Source organism: Eubalaena glacialis, chromosome 10 (assembly GCF_028564815.1).
Source record: "Eubalaena glacialis isolate mEubGla1 chromosome 10, mEubGla1.1.hap2.+ XY, whole genome shotgun sequence".
NCBI classification, from domain to species: domain Eukaryota; kingdom Metazoa; phylum Chordata; class Mammalia; order Artiodactyla; family Balaenidae; genus Eubalaena; species Eubalaena glacialis.
Genome location: NC_083725.1, coordinates 63,074,392 through 63,094,678, shown reverse-complemented (window position 1 = coordinate 63,094,678; position 20,287 = coordinate 63,074,392). Strand labels below are relative to the sequence as shown.

The 20,287-nt window shown below is 39.0% G+C and overlaps 1 long non-coding RNA gene across 1 annotated transcript in view; it reads right to left on the bottom strand.

Moving 5' to 3' along the window:
• LOC133098641 (uncharacterized) overlaps positions 1 to 20,287 on the bottom strand; it is a 603,191-nt gene that overhangs the window by 402,273 nt on the left and 180,631 nt on the right. The window contains exon 2 of the long non-coding RNA XR_009702224.1: positions 3,736 to 3,810. This is a non-coding gene — a long non-coding RNA (uncharacterized LOC133098641). The remainder of the gene's footprint in view (positions 1 to 3,735; positions 3,811 to 20,287) is intronic.

Here is a 20,287-nt window from a genome sequence, read left to right as displayed (position 1 = left end):
TCTCAAGGACACTGGCTTGGAGCTCCACAGTTTGATTATCGAGATAACATTTCTCTGTCTCTAGCCTGTCTTTGGGAAACCCAATTTCTGGCATTAACCTTCTAGACAAGCGGGTTCCCTGAAATCAGACACAGATTTCACCACCCATATCTCTGTGGTGGAGAATTCTTACCCAAGTCCATTCATTTGGAGGTTTCTTGACACGAGTCATATCTTGGGTTCTTCCTCCCATAAACTGGCTCTTCTGATTCAGAAGATCAGCCTGGAGACTTTCCTCCTCAGCTGACTTTATCCTTCAGGCACATGGCAGGTACTCAATAAATGTTTTTGACCAACTCTCCAGTTTCTTTTCTAGCCCTAGTCAACTGGTTACGAAGTGTTTTCAGCCTCCTGTTTGTAAGAGCAGTATCAGGTTATTCATTTGCCCTCTGGCTGGGGACAGTTTCCCCAGAAAGGGGAGTCACCTCCTGACCATCTTGGGCAACCCATCGAGTTGGCATTTCCTTGAGTTCATGTGTCTCAGTGGGCTTGGCTGTCTATAGGTTATTAACTTGCAAGCTTCAACTCTCTGTCTGGTAAACCTAGGAAAATATAACCCTTGGCATATGAAAACTCTGAATAAAGTGCTGTAGAAAGATGTTCTGGGACATATAGTCAACAATAACAAATATTGTGTCCACATGTGGGAGTCACATATGGAAACTATGACCCTGAACAGTGGTTCTCTACATTGTCCAGGTGGCAGAACACCTGGAGGTCACAGAACACCATGATCCTTGCACAGCTCCAGTGCAAAAGACACAGTTAACCCCAGCATCTGAACCAGGAATGACTTTTATGAGCAGAAAATATGACTAGATTGCTGTGTATAAATGCAACAAAAACCAGAGGAAGGTAACTCAAACCTATAAAATATACATCATGACCTAAGCATGATCACCTATTTCTGAGTCTTTCCATTGACATCATTTGCAAATTTTCATTAATTTGGTCATTGGCAGGTACGCAGGAAAGGCTGAATAAGAGCAGGGCCCAAAGTTTCAAGAGAAAACAGGGGGAGTAAAGTTTTGAAATGAAAAAATTTTATCCCCATTAACTTATTTTTTATGTGAAAGAAAATGTCTGAGATTGTTTTATTTTTACAGAGGAAAACTTTAGAGCAAGAGGGAAACAATAGTATTTGCCCTCTTAGATTGCTCCCTGGTCTTAGAGGGTTGGGTAGTGGGAGTAGAGATAGAGCAGGACAACTTTCATTAAGTTCCAACTCATTCTCTCTTGTGTTTTCCATTCAAGTTTCTCCTATCTTGGGCCACTCTCTGATCCTTTGGATGACTCAAGGGTCTAATTGAAGTTGCCTGTCATTGGCTACTCTCAGACTCTGGACCTCTGATTTGTAAAAAAAAAGGGCATCGCACTGTTCCTTCCATGCTCCCCCAAAGAACCTCAGTCTCTTCTTGAAGCTAGCCCCATGGAAAAGCACAGGGTCACCTACATAACACTCCCTAGACCTTTCTCTTCTCAAGCATCTCCTTTTAGTTCCTTCACAAGTAGCCCTCCTTTTCCTTAATTTGTCCCTTATGTTGCTCCTTATGGCGTAAAGTTGTAGCTTGCCTTTTATTCTTTATGGCCGAAGATTGTGTTTTCCTATTCAATGGAAGACTTTCTATTGGACTAGTACGCATAGGTTTCAGTCAGATCCTCACATACGAACCAAGGGAATTCTGCCAATGTGGTCTTCCTAAAGGACGTTGCAATGCATGGGGAATTGGCAATCCATAGTCTGATCAGACCAGAAACCCAACATCCCAAAGGATGGGAGTTCTCCTACAAATGCCTGGCATTCTCACAGCCCCTTCCTGGGAATGAGGCCAAAGGCTGTGTCTTCTGCAGCCATGTAGACTTGTTTCCCTGACCACAACTCATTGGGCCATGTGTTTGCACAACAGCTGTCGACAAACAGCTATGTGATAGACTTAAGGGAGTCCAGGGACCTAGAGAATGTTTCACAAAGGGACTCTTCCCACTAGGATGTCCTATAATGGACAGTGACAAACCGACTTAATCTGATCCGTCTATGTTGGGAACATGGATACATGGTGCACTTCAGCATGGCACAGAAGCTACAAGACACACAGCAGTAGAGGCAGCTATAGCAGTGGGAGTGGAGGGTGAGACTCATCTCCATAGCAAGTATGGAGAACTTGTTACAGTGAGAGGTTGTTCTCAGCAGTTACAAAGGTTTGGCAAGATGAATTGCTCTGGCTATACCTCTGGGTCACAATTATATGCTGAATGTTGTTCTCGTTCTTCATGAAGTCTGACTATGTTATTGCTCAGATGGTTTCCTCTGTTTCCTTACTTTTCAAGATGCTTTTAAAATAGTTCCCCATCAGCTGATGTAACTTAAGTATTTCTCTCTTCTTTGTAACCTGAAAGACTGTCACCATCAAAGGGACATATCACAAAGTCTCCTTTGGAATTCTCTCTCTTAGACATGAGCTGTGGTCTAAATCAAAAACTGAAATATGAAAAATCAGAGAACACCCATAATCCTCATGAGGTCCTGTTAAAATATGATATTGTATTTTCACATATGCCATACTAAATTCTGATCATCCTAAGCCAAAAAGATAACAGACTATAAAATGTTAACAGAAAAAAAGACTGATGCAGGAATATCTTCTGATAGTTATAAGGGGACCCACTAGGAACACTAGAGTTGATATAAAGATTATTTTAAGCTGAAGAGATTTGAGATTCAACAGATGCAGAAACCTTCTTAGAGCTTCCATTGTCTGACAGAATAAGGGAAGAATCAGAATAAAGCAAAAGGTCTGAAAATGAGGACTGCCATAAATTCCCTTTTCAGGGTGGGTCTGCTCCTAGGAGAGAGACCAAGAATAAAGCTACCATAAATCTCCTCTACTGGGGAGTTTTATGACCCTAAAGAAGAGGAAAAACCACTCCTATCTGTATAGACAAACATTATCACAAACTTTCTTATCTCCCATTTGTTCTCCTAAAAAACCCGTTTGTCTTTCCTATAGAAACCTATTTGGTCTTCCCATAGGAACCTTCCCTACGAAGTTGGGTATAGAACCCAAAAATATAACCACTTCTTTGAACTACTCATCGCTGAGCACTTCCATATGTATGCTCATTGCATGTGTAAATAAACTTTTTCTTATGTTAATCTGTTTTTTCGGTCAGTTTAATTTGCAGTCCCCAGGTGATAAACCTAAGAGGGTAGAAGAAAAGTTTTCCCTCCCATATACCAAACAATTTACTTCAATTCACTTAAATATAGTCCATCCTATGTTCAATTATAACCTATTTCAGTTAACTTAGACAGAGGGTATCTAATTTATAAGAATTTTCTAAGTGTCAGAACTTCACTATGCATTGCAAATAAAGGACTCTCCTTTGGCCTTCTCCAGGGATTAAAAACAATGCTTCACAGGAAAGAAAACCAACCCATTCAAGCCAAAGAGATCTGCACATTTAATATGAGTCACCTGTACCAACTGTGATGGGCCCTACTGACAAAAGTCTGTTGAGAATGCCATTTCTAAACTACAAGATTTTGCTCAAAACAAAACAGAACAGAAAAATAACACAACAGTATTGCTCTCCACCTCCCTTGGTCCACCAACATGTTCCTGCTAACCATAAACACTTGAGCATAGAATAAGTATAAGAAAACTTAACCATATATATATATATGATTTTTTTTACCTTTATTAGACATTCCCATCAATGTCCAAGAACATCATGATTCAAGTTTTCTTGTGAGCAGCAATAATGTTTATCCTAAGATGAAAAAACACAGAAAAATATGTAAACTCAGAGACTGCCTACTTTTAAATCTAGTAATTAACAGTTTATAGAAGGAGATAAAATAATGGAAAATGCAGGAGAGTTCTTCATGGCAATGGTCAAAGACAGCTAACAGTGATAGTTTGCTTAAAAGCCAAGAAAACCAGTAATAGATGGTTTTCTTGGATCTTTCTTCTAAAGATTTTTTGGAATATAGGCTGGCTCTTTTGGAAACAGACTTGTATTCCGTGCAGTCCTGGCAGGCAGTCACTATATCTTGGAAAAGAGAGGAAAGAATTTTTTCGTGTGTCAGAAACGTGGCCAAATGATTTAATGACTCAGAGTTTCATTTTCCTCATCTGTAAAATGAGGGTGATAATACCTGCCCCATAGTCTTGTGATGAGGATTAAGTAGATGATGTGCAAAGCTGGCCCCACATTGCCTTGTACATAGCAGACACTGCATATACACTAGTGCTCCTTTCCTCTATGATCCTCTCCCCCACTGCCCTTTGCTTCTCTTGTAATTACTTCCAATACCTTATCACAGGGTTTGCTCCATGATATTTAAAAAAAAAAAAGAAAAACATAAAATATCTCTATGACTTCAAAATAAAAGTGGGAAGAAAAGAGATGACATCAACTTCACATTTAATAATAGGAACAGCTCAATGGATTGAATGCTCCCTATGTGCTAGGCCCTGTACTAATAATAATTTTATATCAGTGATTTCTTTAGCCCTCACAACAACCATACAGAGAAGGTGCTATTAGAAAACTGAGGCATGGAAAAGTTAATTCCCTCCATTCAGACTGCACAGCTCCAAGGTGGTAGAGCTGGGATTTGAGTCCATGGGGTCTCACCTCAGCCTCGTCGCCTTCACCACCCTTCACACTGGCTTCACCATACTCTGCACCACGGGACTGTCATGTGCTCCAAGTCATGTCACACACTCCATTTTTCTCTCTCTTCCCTTTCCCTTCCCCTTCTTTCTTTTCCCTTCCCTCCTTTTCTTTTCCTTTCCTTCAACCTTTATTTTTAATCTGAATTCACTCATCTGCTTATTTTGTTCCCCTGTTTGGCTTTGACCAACTGGGACAGAATATTAATCACTATAGGAAAACTGAGTTATCTGTCTGGGGTCAGCCTTTTACTAGCTGTGTCACTCAGATGAGTCATTTAACTTCCATGAACCTTGAGGGTTTTTTTCTCTGTAAAATGAATGCATTAGATAAGATGATACCGTAAGTCCCTTTCCAGTTTACTTGTCCTTTCACTGGCTCCTTTGGAAGCAGTCTTAGATCATGCTGATGTCAAGATCTTCATGGATATATAACAGTTGTGGCTCTAACATACTCACAAGTTTGCTTGCTTTAGCTGAGGCTAAAATTCAGGGAAGAGATGTTTATATTCACCTACACTCTTTACAGAGCTTACAGATGAAGATACTGAAGTTCAAAGAGGATAGGGAACTTACTCAAGGCCACACAGAAGTGAAAGAGCTAAAATTTGAAACCAAGTTTATCTGTCTAAAGCCCATGTTCTTTGCAATATTCAAAAAAGTACTAACCAGACAAATTAACTGACTCAAATTGGCCTCGTTTCTGAGATGTGAGTCAAAATTTAGGATGGTAATAATAACCATAGCCAGTATACATTGTGAGCTTGTTATGTGCCAACAGTGATGTGGGAACTTTACATATATTATCTCACTTCGTCTTTTCCATCAAACCAAATGCCAGGTATGATCATCATCTTCTTTAGATAAATGAGAAAATTGAGGCACTAGGACTAACATTCCTTGCCCAAGACACAGAGCTAATAAGTAGGGGATCTCAGACTTGAACCAAGAGCAACTAAAAAGCTGGCTGAGGTTATGATTTATGATGCTCACTGGCACGTGGCATTTAGGTTTCATTGTCAAGTTCATAAGCTGCAGTTGTGAATACCAGAAGAGAAAGGTGGAGAAGGTTAGTGTGAGGGTGACCATAAACACAGCTTTGTCATTTAGGAATTCACAGACTCCAGGAAAGGAGAAGAGAAGGATTTGTTTTAGAAAGATTTGTCAGAGACTGCTGAGACCTTGCCTCCTGCACTGTCTCCCCATTAAAATTGCCAGCTATTGTATTTCTGTCTGACAATGAGAAAAGAAGTGACAAAGTGCATTTCAGGGGACGATGTTTGTCAGTGGGGTGTGCTGCATATCCTTCACACTTAGGGAGTCAGACCTGTGTGCGGTCTATCCTTGGGTGGAGGGAAACAGAGCTCCAAGAAGAAAGCACATAAAGGAAATGGTCAATGAGTGAAAGAAGTCTTCTTTATGCGGCTAGATTCAGATTCACCAAGAAAAATGCTTTCCAGATGCATTCAGAACACGAGGACATGATTAGGATGGAGAAGGCATTCAAGTCTGTTTGGTTTCTGTGGAGGATTTGTTTGTATATTCTAATTGCATCATCATTTAGCTTTATTTCATCTGAAACCTGGCTGCCAAATGAGCATATTGATTACCTGTCACGGATGCATATTTCTCAATTACAAGCCATCAAGGCTTGTAAAATCTCAACCACATCAGGACCCAGGAGTGGATTTTAGATTGACTGTGAGTAGTCACATTAGTTATCTTCTAGTGAGTATCAGCTACAGGGCTGGCACCTACCAACTACACATGCTGCCTTACTTAAATGTCATAACTCCCTGCAAGGTAGACAGAATTGCCTTTCTATCTCTTCAATGAGGAAACAGAGGCACAGGACAATTAACAACCTTGCCCAAGGCCACACAATTAGTAAGTGGTAGAGCAGGGATTTGAACTCATGTGTAACTTCAAATTCCATGGGGTTTTCCGCCACATACAGGCAGTGAATGCACTGGTTCAAAGTGTGGACTTTGATGTCATGCTGCTTGGCTTGAAGTCCCAGCTCTGTCTCTTCCTAGCTCTGTGATCTTGAGGAATTTTCTTTTTTTTTTAAATTTTTATTGAAATATAGTTGATTTACAATGTTGTGTTAGTTTCAGGTGCACAGCAAAGTGAATATGTATGTGTGTGTGTGTGTGTATATATATATATATATTTAATTTTTTAGATTATTTTCCATTGCAGGTTATTACAAGATATTGACTATAGTTCCCTGTGTTATACAGTAGGTCCTTTTTGGTTATCTATTTTACATGTAGTAGTGTATATATTTTAATCCCAAACTCCTAATTTATTCCTCTCTCCCCCTTTCCCCATAAGTTTGTTTTCTATGGCTGTGAGTCTATTTCTGCTTTGTAAATAAGTTCATTTGTATCATTTATTTAGATTCCACATATAAGTGATACAATATTTGCCTTTCTCTGTCTAACTTACTTTGCTTAATATGATAATCCTTAGGTCCATCCATGTTGCTGCAAATGACATTATTTCATTTTTTTATGGCTGAGTAATATTTCATTGTACATATATACCACATCTTCTTTATCCATTCATCTGTCAATGGACATTTAGTTTGCTTCCATGTCTTGGCTATTGTAAATAGTGCTGCTATGAACATCAGGGTGCAGGCATCTTTTCAAATTACTGTTTTCTTTTTTTTTCTGGATATATGCCCAGGAGCAGGATTGCTGGATCATATGGTAACTCTATTTTTAGTCTTTTAAGGAACCTCCATACTGTTCTCCATAGTGGCTGCACCAATTTACATTCCCACCAACCATATAGGAGGGTTCCTTTCTCTCTACACCCACTCTAGCATTTATTATTTGTAGACTTTTTCATGATGGCCATTCTGACCAGTGTGAGGTGATACCTCATTTTAGTTTCCAAACCATGCGACCAACAAGGGATTAATTTCCAAAATGTACAAGCAGCTCATACAGCTCAATATCAAAAAACAAACAACCCAGTAAAAATGGGTAGAAAATCTAAATAGACATTTCTCCAAAGAGAACATACAGATTGCCAACAGGCACATGAAAAGATGCTCAACATTGCTAATTATTAGAGAAATGCAAATCACAACTACAGTGAGTAAGCTTTTTAACATCTCTGTCTCAGTTTCCTCATCTGTAGAGCCAGGGAAATAATATTTCACAGAGTTCCCAGGGTTAAATGAGCTACTATATGTACAGCATTTAGACTAGTGCCTGAGATGAGGAGTGACCATTATTTCTACATCCTCTGAATGCTGTGAAAAAGAAACTATAAATCTTTGACCTTCAAAAACTTGCTGTAGGCACTCTGTATTTCCAAAGACTTTGCAACAATTCAATTTTCCTCACAGCAACCTAGCCCTTTGGGTCGGACCACTATCTCTCACTCTTAGACTGAGATGTGAGGACCCAATGTGTTGAAATATTTTCAGTTCATACAATTTATGATCCTCCTTATTACATCTGAAGACACACATAATAATGTTATTTATTTGTATTCATCCACATGCTTTGGATATCTTGGGTCTACTCCTCACTGTAACCTCACACTTAGGTGCTATTACCTCCATTCCACAGATGAAGATGATACGGGCCATGCAGTTGTGAAGATTTGCCTAAGTTCACATAGCTGGTGTATAGAAAGACTGGGATTTGAACTGTAATCTGAATGTATCCTAAATTCGTATGCTTGCCTCCAAATGGTGATACTTAACCACTGATGATTTCTCCTTGTCCCCGATGTGAACTTTTTTTTTTTAATTTTTTTTGGAGTATAGTTGATTTACAATGCTGTGTTAGTTTCAGGTATACAGCAAAGTGAATCAGTTATACATATACATATATCCACTCTGTTTTAGATTCTTTTCCCATATAGGCCATTACAGAGTACTGAGTAGAGTTCCCTGTGTGATACAGTAGGTCCTTATTAGTTATCTATTTTATATACAGTAGTGTGTATGTGTCAATCCCAATCTTCCAATTTATCCCTCCTCCCACACCCCCGGTAACCATAAGTTTGTCTTGTACATCTGTAACTCTATTCCTGTTTTGTAGGTAAGTTCATTTGTACCCTTTTTTTAGATTCCACATATAAGCAATATCATACAGACAAATATCATATGATACTGAGGTGAACTTTTAAACATTGGGTGAGTTTCAACCCACCCATCTATCATCTTCCCTGATTTTTATCTATTGAACACATGTTTTACAGAACCCTTTCTACATTCCCCTTTACTGGGTGTTGCATGGACAGAGATGAACACAGGCACCATCTCCGCATCAGGCTCACAGCCTAGGGGGGTGATCTACAATTACACACTTGAAATGTCCTAAGAAGGAAATGACGAAAATGCAAGGATGGAGAAAATTGAGGGCAACAGACCAGTGGATGGCACAGGGTCTCTCTGAGAAAATGTCATTGAAGCTGAGATGACAGTGAGAAGGAGGCAACATGTAATGAGTGGGGGAGGGGTTCCTGGCAGAGGAGGACCGTGTGCACAGATCCTGAGACAAACAGGAGCATGGGAACTGGAAGAAAGCATGCGGAGTGGGGGAAAACAAGAAAGAGGAGGGTGGAGACAGGGGTAGGGATTTGCACGAGAGGCTGGAGGAATGGGCTGAGGCCACATCATTCAGGGTCCAGTGGGCCACGGTGAGGCATCGGGTTCTGAGTCCTACAGAGCCTCATATAGCCTTTGATGGTAGAAGGTCATTCTCACATCTCATTGTCATCACATCCTTACTGATCTGTTTCCCTGGCAGACCATGAGCTTCTTAGGAGCCTAGGACAGTGTTCAGGACAAAGCTCACATTCAACAAACTGAATGAAAGAACAAAGAGCATCTGATGACACTGCAGTTCTATATGATTCTTATTGCAAGACAGATATAATAAGACTGGAGTAAAATAAGAAATGAGTGTTCTTGTTCCTGGCTAAGAATCAAATCAATCAGATATATTTACATATATATTTGCACTTATGTAGAAATAGCTAGGTATTATGTATTAATAATTATGGCTGCCATTAATATTGAATAGTTTGGCACTGGGCTCAGTGTTATACATGCAAACTATTTAATTTTCATGACAAGAAACATGAAGTAGTTAATGCTAATCCCTATTTGAGAGAAAACAACAACTGCAAAACAACAAAAAGCCAGGGCAGTTTAAATAAATCACCCCGGGGAACAAAGGTAGTATTTAACAATGCTAGAACTTGAACCTGGTCTACGTACTTCGCAACTTTATGAGATTTATCCTTCAAGGTAGTTATCCTTGGAATGTTTTAAAGTTTAAAAATTGTAAAGCAATTATACTCCAATAAAGATGTTAAAAAAAAATTTAAAACATAATCTATGAAAGTAATTGTCATTGAAAGGAAATGAGTAATAGTAAACACCAAAATTAGAAACATAGAATTTTTAACAATAATTAATGGTTAATAAAAATAGAAAATTTGATAGTCATTAATAATACTTAGAAAAGAATACGGAAAAAAAAGAAAGCACTCAGTGCATTAGAATGGTGTTCTACAGATGCATTTGTTCTAATTTTCTTTATTTTGATCATGTTGCTTTATATTACACAAAAATTAGTAGGAAAAGGGAAGCAATGGGAGGTGATTTTCTAAAAATGGCCGACCAACAAGCTGGCTGAACAAGCCAATATTTGTACTCTTCATTCTTTTTCTATTACTAGCCTTAGTTGACCTTAAATAGAAGGCCTCCTTCCTCCCCCTGCTTTCTGAATAACTCCTATTCATTCTTCAACACCCAGATCAAATTCCTCTCAGCCTGGGAAGCCCTTCTTGGCTTTCTAGGGTCCTACTATACCACATCCTTTCCTTTCCTACAGTTTACAAAATATTATAGTATAATTTTTTTTGTTTTATTCAATGCAGAAACCTAAGCCCTACACTTAGTAGGTTGTTTATAAATAGCTGTTGAGGAAATGAATAAGCTAATTATTCTGTCAATCATTCTCTTTTAATGCAAAGGCTGCCAGGTGGTAAACAAAGGGAACAGAAACATATACTTATTCAGATGTGTCAGAAACCACTCTGGACACTTTGTTCAAATGACTACATTTAGTATTTATAACAACAATTTTGAGTATGTACCTCTATTTCCATTTAATAGATGGGGAAACAGGCTCAAAGAAGATAAACCTCAAATTAGCAGGAATTAATTTAGCTTTCCTGAGGGAGACAGGACAAGTCATGGGAAAAGAGTATTGCGGATTTGAAGAGAGATTTAAAAAAATAAGATGAAAAGATGCTGAGCAGCATTTGCAGCGAGAGTCTGAGATGAAATCTCTGCTCCCCTGGCCCTGGTTTCTCTATGGGGCAGGGGAGCATAGAGGTTAAGAGCATGGGGGCTGGGGCCAGCCCACCTTGGTTTGAATCCTAGCTCTATCACTCTCTACATATGTGACCTTGGGCAATTGAGTAACCTTTTTGAGATTCAGTTTACCCATCTGTAAAATGGGGATGATAATAATAGCATTTACCTCACAGGGATATTATGAGGATGGAATGAGGTAAGATGAGCTTAAATCATCCTTGGCACTTAGAAAGCTTAAGTGTGTGAACTATTATTATTCAATGCTTTCATCAGGAACAAAGAAACAGACAAAGTTACACATTAAATAATGAGTATTGCCTTGTGGGACACAGACAAATTGTGGCCTGACCAGAGGAGGGTAAGCAGAAAAGAGGAAGAGTGTCCATATATTGAAGGGGTCCTTGAAAACGTTATTAATTGTGGAAGCAGAATATTCAGGAAGGACATGGCAGCTGCTAATTAGGCAATGCTTATTCTCTACAAGGGAGTGGGCCAAGCTCTCCGCACCATCACCTTGTTAACCCTCATAAGACCACCATGAGAGAAGGCCTCTTTTAAACCTTTTCTTAAATTTTATACTGTTCATTTTACGCTGAGGAAAATTAGGGTCAGATTACTGATATGACTTGATCATGGTTACAAAGTAAGTAGGCACAAGAGCTGGGATTCAAACCCAGATTTATCTTGTGCCAAAACTCATGTCCATAGCACCATGCTATGCCGCCACCCCACCGGTCCCCTTCTTCCTCCTGAGGGTTTGTCAGGAACCAAAGTCAGGGGAAGAGGAAATTAATTTATTCTGTGTCGTTCCAGAGGGCAGAATGAACATAGCATATAAGGAAGGAAGTTTGGTTCCACATTAGAAAAGACCTTTAGCTATAATGAGGCACCTGTGGCATCAGGGAACTATCTTAAGGAGTCAGACAGGCATTGAATTTTACCTCCATTTCCTACCAGCGAGGACTATATATGTACTAACATTCTCTAATGTTTTCTCAGTTTTCTCATCTGTAACGTTAATATAAGAATCCTTAATTCACTTGGTTGCTTGGAGAAAAAGATTATGTACGCAAATTGCTGATCACCAACATGTGTTTGCTCCTTCCATCTACCCCATTGTTTAAGCAATTAGAGCTGTTCTATAATGCAGTGGGTGGTATTGATTCGTATTTCTATCACCCATCCCTGGAAGTGTGTAAGCAAAGGGTGATGGCAAAGTGATCAGGCTCTGTAGTGCCAACTCCAACCTCAATGGATAGAAGAACTTCAGAGAACCTCCAGCCCTAAGATTCTAAGAAATTAGAAAGAACAGATAATAAAAGGTGATGAGAAAAGAACAGATGATTACAAAAAAGGATTCAAAATGATCTTACTCATTTGATCAGGGTGTTAACATTAAGACTACAAAATTGAACAGAGGTAAACATAAAAAAAAAAAAGATTTGCATTTAAATGTGAAAACAACAACAACAACAAGAGCAATAACAGAAACACAGTCTTGGTTGTAGACAATGGGGAGGTAGGGTTTGGTCCTGATGCAAGTGAAAACGTGCTGGGGTGTTCTGTCAACCACCAGCTTAATGTGCGATGCGATTTCTAAAACAAACAAAGGGCGACAAAGAATAACCTTAATTATCTAGGTTGCATTACAGTTTTAGAGATTCAGTATCTATTAGTAGAACTGTTGGTGCAGGAGGGAGTGGACTGCTTTGAGAAGCCTTCAGAAAGCAAAATGAGAACAAGGAGGGAAACTTACAGTTAAAAATGTAATGATTTGTCCAAATTCCTATTGAGAACCAGGAATAGATACCATCAAGAAGACATGATTTTGAATCTTGACCACATATCTTAATTTCAGCCTGAGACTTTAAACAAAGGAATTCACCATTAGAGCCAGTTTTCTCATCTCTAGCTTGGAGATTTTTTAATACCTGTCTGATAGGAACATTGGAATGGTTAAGACCATGTACACTAGAAAGACCGACACGATGCCTTTCACAGAGCAGGTGAAGAGTTAGTTCCCTCTAACCCCTTCCTAATTCCTCATGCCCTCGGCTTCCTCCCCAATGCCATGTCTCCCCATCCTGCGTCTGAAAGGAACGAGTGAATTTCCACCGAACTGCTCCAAACATTTCATCAAAGTTTCCCCTGACTTAATATACCACTCCAGGAAGATAAACACTGGGTTCTGTCAACAGAGGCAGGCTATGCATCCAGAGAAGACAGTTCCTAGCAATTTTGTCAGCAAAATTGTAACAATAAAGGCCCAAACAACACTTCATCTCCCTGCCAGTTGTCTTGAAAGGGCAGATTACTTTTTCCTCAATTTTGGCACATCCATTTAAGGTAGACTTACAAGCCAGGCAGGTGTAAAGTGCAAGCTAGCACTTGTTCACATTAGCAATTATCAATGGAAAACTATACAAATGCAAAGCCTTGGCATTATGGTTACCCTGGCAACCATCAGTCTGCAGAGGCTCAGCAGAGGCGGACATGAAAGCTTGACACCATTGCCCTGAAAAAAAATGGCTTCTCTTTCTCTATTTTCCCTGGTTACTTTTTGTGTTTGTCATTGCAAGCCCCAAAAGAAAATACTTCTTATCATCTACCTGGCATTTGGGAATCTATCTAAGACTTAAATTGACAATTGCATGTTTTTGATGAATAGGTTATTGAGCACCTACTATGTGCTAGGCACTGTGCAAGATAAGCCACTTTCAAGCTAGAAAAAGAAATTTATTTTTCCTGCCTTCCTTCTTTTTTTGCTTCCTTCCTTTTTCCTTTCCTTCCTTCATCCATTCACTCAATAACATTACTCAGGGAATCATGTGGGCCAGGCACTGTGCTTGACACAGCTGATGCAGAGATGCATAAGAACTAGTTCTTACCCTCAGGAAGTTCTCCATGTAGTTATATTGATAAGCCATAAGAACACAAGACCCATAGGTGAAGGCAAATGCGACTATAAGAAAGGCAAAAAACAATCTCGCCTAAGGATGTTATGAGACTAACCAAAGAAAATGCTTCAGAGATTTGAAAAGGTAGAAGTAGAATGCAAAGTATTATTCATTCTTTAATCTATTCACTCATTTCTTTACTTACAGATTTGTGGATGATCTAGTTGGTAAAAGAAGCCCAATGAAGCATAATAAGTTTGGAAAAGAGAGATGATAAGAAATAGAGAAAAGATGGCTAAGGATAGGCTGGGAAAGGACACATCACTTACTAAGCTCCAGCTGCAAACCAGATACCACATCTGATCTAATTTGACATTCAAAAACTTAGTAAGACCGTTGTATGCTTTTTTTTTCTTCTTTCTCTTTTTCTTCTTCTCCTTCTCCTCCTTATTATTACTATTATTGTTAATCCCATTTTATAGATGATCAGATGAGGAAATTGCTGTCTCGGGGAGGCTAACTCACTTGGAATCAACAATGCTTACATTCAACCAAGTGTCTGATTCAAAGCCTGTGCTCTTGTTGCTATGTCATGAGGGAGTGAGAAAATGCAAATTCATGAAATGGAGACAGAAAGAAATGCACCAGAAACATGGCACTTGAGGAAGAGATGATAATAATCGGTGGCACTCATGGGTATCGATTTCCTCTGGAAGGTCTTGACTTTGGAATATTTAACCTTTAATTTAGCAGAGACTCTGACAACCAAAAAATACCAATTGCCTCTTGACATCGTTTCTAAGTTCCATGACAATCCCCACAGAAAGAGCTTTCAAAGAGACTTAAAAATAAAAGGAGAGGTAACATTAGTGAAAGGAAAATAATTGTTTTAAAAATTGAGCTGCATAGCACCATTAGACACGTGGTCCACTGAAGCCGCACACAGGGACAGTGTGGGGACAGCAAGGCAGGAACTGGCCCGGTGCTTACTTTATGGATGAGAAAACTGGGCTCAGGGAAGCTAGTGACTCCTCTAAGCTCACATGTCTCTTACTTGATTAAAACCACTAGGCACTTCTTTTTTCATATCTATCAGCAGAGAGGAATTTGCCAGTAAATTTTAACTTAAGAAAATGTGGTCGTGTGTCATTGGCAACCAACAGTTTAGGCCCAGAATTAGTACTGTAAGATCATACTACTCAAAGTGTGGTCCAGGGGCTGGCAGCATTACCTGGAAGCTTGCTGGAAATGCAGACGCCCTGAATCTGCATTTCAATGAGATCCCCAGGTGATGTGTGTACACATTAGAGTTTGAGGAGCCCTGAGAAGAAATGGCATATGCTATAGAGAGAAGATGGGCTTTGGGGCTAAATTCACCTGGGGTTAAATCTCAACACAAATATCTGAGTCATGAGCATGATTTGGAGAGTTAGGAAAGAAAGGGAAAAGCATTCAGGGAGAAACAGTAGCTTGGGTGAAAGTACAGAGGTGTGACTGTTCAAGGGACAGCAAGTGGCTTAACACATGGTCTGATGTTCTTTCCCAATTGTGAAGATAAGCTAGAAATAGGACTTAGGAGCCAGGATGAATATTCAACTGTTATTCTCTGGTGAATGGGAAATAATTAATGCCTAATACTACAATGACAACAAAAACAATTCTTTGTATATATTATTATAGAGTTTAACTGTATCTGACACATAGGTACTCAATAAATATTTGCTGACCGACTGAATCAACATAAAATATTTTTACATCCATTTTCTCATGGGGTATTTCCAACACCTCTGAGAGATAAAAAGAGCGGGAATTATTTTCTGCATTCTTATTACTATCTTCCTCCATTTTCTAGAAAACCAAAGTTTGGGTGGAGAAAATATTCTGCATGAAATGATACTTTAGTAAATTAGTTCTCAAATTAAAGTCTTAGGACTCAAAAACACACCCTCTTTTTAGCCAACTAGGTCTCAATTCTTTGGCTTCATACTTTTGTCAGTTCACATCTGAGATCTCATCCTGAGAACTAAGTGTACACAGAGAATGAGGGAGTCAAAAGTTGTCCCAGTGTGTCATGGTTACCAGCCCTCTTCTTTGCAGAAGTCTACCACGTGGCTTTCTGTGCTACCAATCCGTGTGTCTCCCAAAGGTGGAAGAGCGGCCTCTGCTAATTGGAGCTAACAAGCTTCTGTGCACATCTTGCTCTGTCATCATGGTGGGCACTGTGTCTCCAGATAACCCAAGAACCAGTCTCCCTTCCCCAGTTTTGGTTGATAGTTCCTGGGTTGTTTTTCCACTCAGAGATAATTACATTCTTGGGACTTAAAGTAATTCAACCTATGGAAAGACTTACCAAGAGAGGCAAAAATTAGCAAAGCAAACAACTTAGTGACTCAATTTAGTAGATTTACTATGAGGCCACATATCAGCTTTCTAAAGCCTATTTCAGATGACTGATGACTAAAGGTGCCTCTCTCAAGTAAATAACTAGTGTCCGGAAAGAACGAATTCCCAGGTTGAGAAATGGTGGTTCTAGAAGACTCTGTGGTATAATAAAAGACCTGGACTTGGGAATCAAACTGAAACAAATGGCCAGTTCTGATATTAATACCACCACCACTCCCCACTAACTAACTAGATAGCATTTACCAAACATGTACGCTGTGTCAGGAAGAGTGTTAACTGCTTCCCCAGGCATTATTTTATTTAATCCTCACAACGATCTTATTATTATCCCTGTTCTGCAGCTGAAGATGTAAGGTCTTGTGTTCAAGAGGCTTCAGAACCTGTTCCAGTCAAACAGTTGTAAAGAGGTGTAGTTTCAAATCCAGTCCCACCCATCTCTAGAACTCACTCACTTGACTATTACATTATGTGCCTCCTATACAACTTTCATGACTTAGAACCATTTATTTAGCCTCTCAAGGACATGGTTTTCCCATTTTGAAAACAGGAAGATAATGCACACAAAGATCAATAGCTAATGTATATGAAAGTGCTAGAAGAGTGGATGGCACACAGTAGGTACTCAATAAATATTAATATTTTCCTTCTTTCCCTCTTGAGAAGTCCTAGAAGGAAAAAAAAGAAACAAACCTGTTATCTAAACATCGGCTCTGTAAAGCTTGCAATGGTTTTGATTACAAATAACTTCATTTTCCCTGGAGCTAGTCAACAGGATTTTGAGTTCTCAGACTAGCTTTGTAGGCAGTTCTGATGGGAGCATGAGATCTGTTACAGAACATAGGAGCTCTTTTTTTTCTCCCCCAAGTGGGAGTTAATAGCAGTTTAGTGCTTGAAAGACTCTGTGGTGTCACACGCTTGCTAAGTCCCACCAAAATGCTACTGACAGGCTTGGCAAAGCAACCTCAATTTGGAGTGCCTCTGATGTTTACTCTTAGCTTTAGATTGGAGTAACCTGTGGCAAAGTCTTCAGCATCTTCTTGACTCTTTTCCCTTCAATTTACTTCACTTTGGGAGAGAGAAGTAACACAAAGGAGCCACTGCCAGAGATTTTTCATATGCAGCAGTAAAATGCAAGGCACACTATCTAGTTTCCAACTTTGCTGTGAGAAGCAAATGAGATAAATGCTGTTGCATGTCTAACTCATTGTGAGTGGTAACTAGTCCTTAGTTCCTGCTTTCCAAGGTCTTAAGAAGTCACAAAAGGGTCGTGAACGAGCTCTTCCATTGCTTCTAGAAAGGTTTAGCAAATGATCATTCCAAATAAAATGTGTATGTAAAGGATTTTCCTAGGAATGCCTATTCTGCTGTGCAAATGAGGAGTCCAAAGATAGCTTTTCCATTTGAAGATAAGAGCTAATGAATGAGATGATGGCCAGCTCATTTTCAGAAAGTTCATGAAAAAGCTTCATAAACACCAGAGTTAATAAATAGAATCCAAGGAGAGGTTCTAGTAGCAAGAAGCATTAAGTCTAGAGAAGCGGTACCAGGGATTTGTTTGCTATCATTAAGTACATGGGCAGTTATTCTAAGAAGAAAGCCAAATTTGGAAGGCACTTCTTTACAATAGACAGAGGTAAAGACAACTGAGTCACTGAAACACAGTTATAGGGTGTGAGACAAGGTGAAAGAAGGCTTTCTGAGTAATGTGAGTGATTACATCCTAACATAATTTAATAGGTAGGCCAAAACCATGTACCCCTGAAATGTACCTGTAACCTACTAAGAAAGAGCCCTCATCAGGGAATTTTTAAGATTTTTGCTTGATCCCCAACTCTGTCCTTTCAATACTCTATGACCTTTGAAGCGTCTTGAACCTCAGTTTATTTCTCACTTATTAAATGAGGATAATGCAGAATGTGACCCTTTATTTGGTGCTTATTATGGTGAATTTTCAGGTATTTTTCAGATGTGATATCACTGAAATCTCTGTAACAAATGTCTGAGGTAGCTCTCCCTATTTCTGGATTTTATATGAGAAAACTGAGGCTCAGATACTCAAGTAATTTGCAAAGCCTCACAGTTAGCAAATGGCAGAGCCTAGATGGGTGGCCCAGATTGTCTGATTCTAAAACTTGTGTTCTTTCCCAATGTGACACTAATCTTCTCAGAGAATTGCATAAGGTAATGGACACAGAAGCAAGTGATGTATCTGGCACATCACAGGCACTCAATAAATGTTTGTTGAATCTGAGGCCAAAATGATAAAGTACCACCCATCTTGTATTATGCACCACATATAATTAACTTTAAAGTGACATAGATGGCTTGGCAAACACACTATGAATGGAAAAGTCGTTACCACGGGAGACTGGACACTCTTTCTAAGATCCACCCTTGTGCAAGGTATTTCTAAACTCTTCCTGGTGAATTATAATTGGAATTTGAAACACCAACCATGATTTACTTGGCTTGGGCTTGTGTATCAGAAAGATCTGAAGGCAAATCCCATCTCCACTCCACGCTGAGCTGTGCGAGCTCATTTCTCCTCTGTGTCAATTACTGTCAAGAGCAATAACAATTTCTTGCTTGTTGTATTTTTGTGGCTGTTAAATGAAGTGATGGATAGGAAAGCATCCTTAACACAGTGCCTACATGGTAACGATTCAAACACTATCTGTGCCCTGAATTTTTTCTCATGTTCCCTGATTCTTACTTGTGAAAACAATGGCTCTGAGGTTCTGACAGATGTCCTGACCTTTCCAACAGTCTGCTTCTTTTTGTGATATGATTCACTCGTCATTTTGGAACGTAATTTAATTTTGAAAGTAAGATATTGTGTGTACTTGAGATCCAGTTGAAGTCATTCAATCAGAAAAAGGTCACGTTAACATATAAATATTGAAAGGAATGATAATTAGGCAGGGAAAACAGCAAAACAAATTTAAAAGGCATGGAACAATTTTTAAGTGTTAACATCCCAAATTAGTGATGATTACACTACATTTAACAGTTTTATTTCAAGCCAGACTTCTGGTGTAAAAAAGAAGGAAAGGATTTACTTTGAAGCAGTTCCAGAAATATACATACACACACTATCATACATGTACATGGACACAAATGAGTGACTCTGTTATTTGGGGATGTGGCCATCATTAATGATTCTCACAGAACCATTTACACAAAAAACTTCTAACAAGTCCAAAAGAAAAATAAAATACAGCACTAGAAAGAAAACAGGACACCATAATAGGCTGTATTTCATTCAGCAGTTGGCAAATCTCAGAGGTTCAGCAATCTGGTCTAGATGTTTATATGAAGCCCTTCAGTCTGAGAAAGAAATCTTTGGAAAACAAAGCACAGGCTTTGTGATCCACAGATCAAGCTTTGAATCTACCATTCATTAGCTGTGCAAGTGGTGTAACCCCTCTGAGCCTCTGTTTTCTCATCTGTAAAATGGGGATAAAATTAGCATGTATATTATAGTGTTGCTCAAATAAAGCCACAGGTATAGCATGTGGCACATAGTGATTAATTGTAAATGTTATTCCTCTGCTCCTTTCTCCTTTTCTGAGATGCCAGAAAATACTTATTTTATCATGCACATTGACTAATCCTTTTAAACATCTGTGCTTAATGAGTAATATTCATGTTTAATGTTACATGATTTTTATGTAACACATTATTTAGCATGCAAAACACTTCCACATCATTATCTAAATTGGTCTTCACCAAGACCCTGTGAGTGAATTAAATGAAGATACTAATACCAATTGGGCAAATGAACAAACAAAGGCACAGGATACAGGTTGGAGGAGATCCATGACTAGACCCTAAGTCTCCCAGTTCTTAGAAACATGGTATTTCTTCTGCTTCTAGCCATGACAGACTAACTGGTACTACACTTGTCTTCC